Genomic DNA, 5715 nt, shown 5'->3' with positions numbered 1-5715 from the left:
GCATTTGTTGCTTACTGTAGTAAAAAGGTAAAAAAAAAAAAATGGACTTGTTAATGATTAGCTTTTATTTCACTAGCCAGTTGACCAATTTTGCTCTGTTTTCAAATTCCATATGATGGGGTATTATGCTGAAACTGCTAATATATTGGGTATTTATTGATACTTAGGAATAGTCAGTATTTATAAATATTTAAGAATGTCATGGTCCTTATGTTTTGATGTTTAAAATGTTCACGTTGTTGTATGCTACATAGTGTCTTACTCAAAATTGAAAATAATAAAGGTATTTCTAATAGATGTAGTTTTCATATGTCAGAGTGACTGTAAAGGAATGGAAAGGCTTAGATAAATTACAAATTTCTTTCCCTCTGTGGTTCCATTTCTTCACATGCATTTGCTGCTGGACCCATGTAAACTACCTTAGGTCGTTAGTGCTTCATAGAACTTTTATTCTCAAAAGTCCTTCATTCTTTCATTTGACACATATTTTAGTATTTGCTATGTGCAACCATTACTGTAGATACTTGCAATATATCTGTGAACACTGAAATTACATTCTAGCAGGCAGACACAGATGATAAGCATAAGTAATTAAATTATATAATGCATTAGAAAATGGCAAGTACAGTGGAAAAATAAACAGAGCAAGGTAAGAGAAATAGTAAGGGTAGGCTTCCTTGAGCAGAGACTTGAATGAGGAGAGCACATGGAGTTGTCATCTGAAGGATATGCTTCCCAGGCATAAGGAACAACCTGTGTGTTTGTTTGCAAAATGTTTCCGGGGGAGCCCAGGCTAGAGTAAAAGGAGCAGAGAGGAGGATTCGCTTTACCCTGACTGAAATGGGGTTGAGGCCAAAGAAGTGAAGTGATCTGACTTAGGTTTCAAGAGGACCTTTCTGGCTGCTGTGTTATGAATAGACTTGGGGTGGGGGTGGGTGTGAGAAGAAACAGGGACACCAGTTAAGAATCCAAGAAGTGGCTGGGTGCAGTGGCTCACGCCTGTAATCCCAGCACTTTGGGAGGCCAAGGTGGGCAGATCACAAGGTCAGGAGATCAAGACCATCCTGGCCAACATGGTGAAACACCGTCTCTACTAAAAATACAAAAATTATCTGGGTGTGGTGGCACATGCCTGTAATCCCAGCTACTAGAGAGGCTGAGGCAGGAGAATCACTTGAACCTGGGAATTGGAGGTTGCAGTGAGCCAAGATCACCACTGCACTCCAGCCTGGTGACAGAGCAAGACTCCGTCTCAAAAAAAAAAAAAAAATCCAAGAATCAGATGGCAATGATGGCTTGCACCACTGTGGTAGAAGCAGAGGGTATGAGAAGTGGGGATTCTGAAGGGTAGAGCCCACTGACTTGGGGATTTGAGAGAAGGGTGTCTAAGATGGCACCAAAATTATTGGCTCACTTGGAAGCATGGGGTTATCATCAACTGCGATGAGAAGGAGTGGGTTTTGGAGTAAGAAGAGGACTGGGAATTGACCATGGGGTTTCACACATGGGGACCACTGTTACCCTGAGGAGCAGTTTCCGTGGAGTGATGTAGAAGCCCGACTGGAGTGGATCTAAGAGAGAAGCGAGACCAGAATTGGAAATCGCAAGAAGAGACAGCTCCTTAGAGAAGAGTCATCAGTGGACTTCTCTAAATCCTTATTTTCACTTTCCCCTAAATATCATTGCTTTTGATTATTTCCTTCTTTAAATGCTGTTCTCCCATGGCCTATGTTTTAGCCTTACATCTCTGGGTGCATTCTTTCAATCTCCTTTACTGACTGGCATTAAGTACCCCAGGTACCTTGAAGGAAGAACACATTTGGGTCACAGGAGAAATGGGGAGAAGGCCATTCCAAAGAGAAAGACTACAATGAGCAGAGGCATGAAGATGCATGTGTTTAGGGAGCAGTGGATGCCAATTCTGGTGTGTTTAGCATGAGCTTCGTGTTGGGAGCGGAATGACTGCAGATGAAACTGGAAGATTGTCCCGGGCCAGGGCCATGAAGTCATCCGGAGACTTTCAGAAAACAAATCCAGAGGGCGGAGATAGAAAATCACCCCAGGGACAGACCCAGAAATGGCAGCTCCTGGAAAGCTGAGAGCACCGTGTGCTATAGAGGTGGAGGCAGAGATGAAGCTGCATTTTCAAGCTTGAGTCGCTGCAAGGAGAGTATTGCTTCTTAAAAACAGAAAATGAAGGCATGGTAGGAAACAATGCTAGCAGATAGATGCCTTGTTTATGTGTTACAAACTGGGTTCGTGGCATTAGTGGAAGACCCTGGCAAAGGTAACCAATCGCTGAGATTGAATATCAGGAACTGACAGCATTTGGGGAGTCATCCACATAGACATGTCAGCTGCAGGTGTGTGTGCGAGTGCAGGGAGTGAAGCGCAACTGATGCTGGCAGAGTGGGGAGGGAGGAAGGAGGACGGAGACAGTTGGCTCGAGTCAGAAAGCAGAGGTTAGGTCAGGGAGGCCGGAGAGAAGGGAGCGTCTGCAGCCCATGTGTCAAGTGCGGTGAAAAGTCCAGGAAAAGGACTTGAGAAGAGATGAGGAGACTTAGTGTCTGAGGGAGTCCGGATGGCCGCCACAATCCAAACTCAGATCCTGAAGACATGAGAGGTGGTCGGGCATGGAGGAGATGAGTGTCCGAGGCCTCTATGAGAAGCTTGGCTGTGAGGCAGCACAAAGAAAGATCAAAGGAATCTTTATGATGTGAAGCAAATGGATAGACACTTTATTATATAATTTATAATTATATTTATATATCTCATAATTTATAATTATATTTATATATCATATAATTTATAATTATATTTATATATCGTGTAATTTATAATTATATTTATATATCGTGTAATTTATAATTATATTTATATATCATGTAATTTATAATTATATTTATATATCGTGTAATTTATAATTATATTTATATATCGTGTAATTTATAATTATATAATTATGTATTATGTAATTTATAATTATATAATTATGTATTATGTAATTTATAATTATACATTATGTAATTTATAATTATAATTTATATAATTTAGCCAGGAAATTCAAAAATACCTAGTAAGAATATAAAAATAGGTAGGATTTTTCCATTTTAACCTTTTCCCCTATGATTTTTTAAATCCAGGGAATCTGCTACCACTTAATATCAACAGAAGAAAACTCATAAATAGTCATCTTAGTTTATTGAAGAGTAATATGACTGAATTTTTTAAATATTACATATATTTTTACTCTTGTTTTCTGCAGTAAAATTTTTTCTAATTTCCATAAAAAATAAAATGCATTAATGTTTTATTGTATTCCACAAAGATCATCCTGATTACTAATATATATTCATTGTACTATGAAATCCCTGAATTTAAAAATGTCCCCCTGAAACATTTTGCTATTTGCATTCAAAGATTATATATTATACACTTTGATACTATGAAATTATATAGCGAGTATACACACAATATTTTAAATTTTGTTTCACTAGCTTCTTTCCAAAGCATCGAAAGGAATTATTTCCACTCAACAGCCTGTATTCCTTGTATAAGAAGTACAAATCTGCAATCATCCTCAAGGAGAAAACTGGCAAAACATAATTGTTGTGTGGTTTATTCCGTATCTACTTCACCACTAAAATAATTTTGAAATAAAATCTTCAAATCTCTGAAGAACATGAGTTAAGCTGCCTTAAAATAAAGTCCTGGGTCAGTGCTTAGAGGGAACATACATCAGTATAATCATTTAGCTAAAATGAATAACATAATGGAATTTTATAAACAAACTGTTTGAACCATTACGAAGTCTTTTTTTTATTCTCCTGATAACTCACAGAACAATAAAGTTTTATTTCTGAGAATAAAAATTTTATATAGATTTTCAAATTCATTTCTAGTTCTGCTGTTTACCAATATTGCCATACTGAAACAAATAAGCATATTAAGGAATATATAAATATATTAAGCAAAGAGAATCTCACTACCTTCTTTTCCTCTTTAGTTCTAAACTCTTGTTTTGGTCTGAATCAGAACTTGAAAACTAATAGCTTTTTTGCTGGGGCCAATGGCAGCCTAGGTTGTTCAAATTTGCCTCTCATGGACAACAGCTCATCATGCTGGGTTAATTTTTTAAAGTTTATAGAAACGTCAAAGAACCAAAATAATATAAGGAATTACCTGTCTAAAACCAGAAAGGTAAGCAGAAACCAAAATGAATTTTGCTCTGAGAAGATTTGATAACCCAGATTTGAAGCTGAGCTGCAGTTTTGATGATGCCGAGGAGTGAGGGGAACAGAAACAGAGAAGTCCAGGGCCCACCAAAGCTGGGAGTCTCCCCAGAGCTGCCCGCCAATCCCAGCTGCACACACATTTTGCTGGGTCCCTGCAGGGCTGTACCCTCAGAGTAAACCTAAGCCACAAGTCACCAGTTCCACTCCCTCCACCTGCAGGGCACCGTGGAGGCCTATTGCCTTGGTGCTGAATAAAGTAGGGGAAAAGCACCCCTGAAAAGACCCCCTCACCATCCCTGGTGGATTTCAGCCTATATTCATATCACCAACGTGATCCAGGAAACCTCAAACCAAGAATTTAGTTTAAAATAACATCAGAAATATCAAAAACTTCAGGGAGAAAAATGAAACTTTATTGAATGGCATTAAAGGAAATCAAAGTAAATGGAGAACTCTGTTACGTTCATAGATTATTCTTGGAGATGTGGATGTAACTCATTCCAGAGATGAGAGTGAGCAAGGAGAGTGTTTATTAGCAAACAGGTGGCACTTTTTCCTGCTGAACCTAAACTGTCAGCTGCTATCTTGGCAGTGTGAGACTGGGATCAACACAAAAAAAGATGATAACTCGTCCCAGTGATGTCTGAGTCCCAGTCAAACAGTGCTTGAAGCCAGCTCTTCAGTCTTGGGGTCAAAAAATTTCCCTTTGCTTTTGAGCTGGTTCATGTTGGGTATTATTGATCCTTGTGACTCAAGAAGTCATAATCAGTACACACCCTAATTATAAAGAGTTTATACAGAAAAATGTAAAGAAGGAAATTAAAAATCATCACCCCAAATGTCACCACCCCAAAATAATCATTGTCAACATATTGGCATTCTTCCCTCTAGATGGTCATGGGTATGTGTATAAACCTATATTTATTCTTACAAAATTCCCATCATACTGCCTGTTTTGTACCCTGATTTGTTTCAGTTAACATTGTTTTATATAACCCTCATTTGTTGAATATGCTTCAAAAAATTATTTTAAGAAATGTATAAGTTTTCATTATGTGAATATGCCAAAACATAGTCATTGTTTTCTTATTATCCTACTCTTTTTTATTTTTTTATTTTTTTTGTAGAGACGGAGTCTCACTCTGTCGCCCAGGCTGGAGTGCAGTAGCGCGATCTTGGCTCACTGCAACCTCCACCTCCCGGATTTGAGCAATTCTCCTCCCTCAGCCTACCGAGTAGCTGGGACTACAGGCGCACACCGCCACACCCGGCTAATTTCTTTGTATTTTAGTAGAGACAGGGTTTCACTGTGTTGCCCAGGCTGGTCTCAAACTCCTGACTGAGCTCAGGCAATCCACCCACCTCAGCCTCCCAAAGGGCTGGGATTACAGGCATGATATCCTACTCTTTTAAAGTAGCTATTGAGTTTGAAAACTACCCCATTAGCAGAAATGTAGTAAAACATTTTTGACTCCTGGGA

The sequence above is a fragment of the Hylobates moloch genome, unplaced genomic scaffold (assembly GCF_009828535.3).
Source record: "Hylobates moloch isolate HMO894 unplaced genomic scaffold, HMol_V3 SCAFFOLD_5, whole genome shotgun sequence".
Taxonomy (NCBI): Eukaryota; Metazoa; Chordata; class Mammalia; order Primates; family Hylobatidae; genus Hylobates; species Hylobates moloch.
This window is presented reverse-complemented; position numbering follows the sequence as displayed.